Raw genomic sequence first — 1,770 nt, 5'->3', positions numbered from 1 at the left:
ATGTCTCAGTACTTCATTACTTTTTAATGCCCAATAATAGTTCACAGTATGGACATTTCATTTTTTATATTTTGGTCCAACAGTTTATGCTAATTTGGGTTGTTTTCATTTTTTGGCTATGAGCGTTTATGGACAAGTTTTTGTGTCACAAACGTTCTCATTTTTCTTGGGTATATACAGAGGAATGAAATTGCTGGATCATATGATAACTTTATGTTTCATGTTTGAAGAACTTTCAGACCATTTTTCATTGTGGCTACACCATTTCACACATTCATAGAAGTGTAAGGAGGTTTCATTTTTTTATATTCTCACCAACTCCTTTTATTTTCTGCCTTTTTGATTAAGCCATCTTAGTGGCTATATTTGTGAATAAATATTTTCCTGTGATTCTGATGAAGAGATGGTATTTGTAGCATTTATTCTTCACCAGAATGAGAAAGTTTTTCTCTTACTTTTGATTTGCTAAGAATTTGCTTTTTAAATATGACTTAATTTTTATTATACATAAAGTACTTTTCACGATTAAAATGATTAAATGATGTTTTTATTCCTGTGTATTATTTTTTTGATTGATTTAGAATGTTAANGTGATGAGCCTGATAGTTTTTGCTGCTTTCTTGAAGTTCACAGAATATTGACAGTGTGTTACATTGGTTTCTGCATTTTTGTGCTGGGAAATTAGGAAAATCCTCTCTCTACTGTTGTACCAATACAATATATAATGTACAACCCTGGTATCATATAAACTGTCTAGTTCCACAGTCTCACCTTCATGCCTACATGTTGTTGGTTGGACGTGAATGACCTTCTGGAATATTCTGGACCCTCTAGACAAAAGAAACAATAAGGTTGATCCCCAAAGCTGACCTGTAAAGGAGTTGCCAAGAACATGTAGGGCAGGAGTAAAATCTTCAGTGAAGGCAGAAGGAGTCAAAATCTGGTTCCTGTCCCTTTCTTTCTGATTTTCTTGGAATGTTTGTCACATTTAGCCATTGTTCATCCCCTCTGCCCCTCCCCACTATCTACCCTGAATCCTAGAGTGTCCTCAACCTCACGATCAGCAACTGTCCCTGTCAAGGAAGAGAGAGGCTATTGGTGTTCATAATATGCTGAAAAAAGTCATTTGGCACCTCTTCCTCTAGGAAAATATCTGCTCTGAGTTTGTGATTAGTCTTATTCAATTTTGTGTAAAGCTCCGCCTAGAATTGTTAGACACGGGCAACGCAGTTGTCTCAGAACAGGCAATTGGTTTGGTAGGAAGGGATGGATCAAGTCGTTAGATCATATCCTGCTCACACTTGGGTAGACTAAGTTGGGCCACTACATGTGTTTAAGATAGCCTATTTCCTCCTTATAAAAGCTGTTCAATTATTCCCCAGAAATTTTTGGCCATGTAAATTTACTTTCAGATTTAGATTTACATTAAAAAAATACAATATCTATGTTTCTTTGTCCCAAATGAAGAAAAAATATTTTAAATTAAAATGCAGGACTCTGTATTCTTGTAAGGGACTAGATGTATATTGTTACTCAGAATGTTTCAGGGTAATACTGGAGCTTATGCATCTTTTCTGTCTCCTTTTCTTCCCAATTCATGTTTTCAATCACTTTGTTTTAAAGTCTACTGTCTTTTCTGATTATTTAGGCTTCTGGTTATGATCTAGGTAGCATTTCACTAGGACAAAGATTATTTCCATTCTATTTAGTATTATTTGCCCTGGGGTCAACTATAATAAATCACTTCTGTGATGAGATGTTATTTCTCAT

Source organism: Hipposideros armiger, unplaced genomic scaffold (assembly GCF_001890085.2).
Source record: "Hipposideros armiger isolate ML-2016 unplaced genomic scaffold, ASM189008v1 scaffold_1985, whole genome shotgun sequence".
In the NCBI taxonomy this organism is placed as follows: domain Eukaryota; kingdom Metazoa; phylum Chordata; class Mammalia; order Chiroptera; family Hipposideridae; genus Hipposideros; species Hipposideros armiger.
This window is presented reverse-complemented; position numbering follows the sequence as displayed.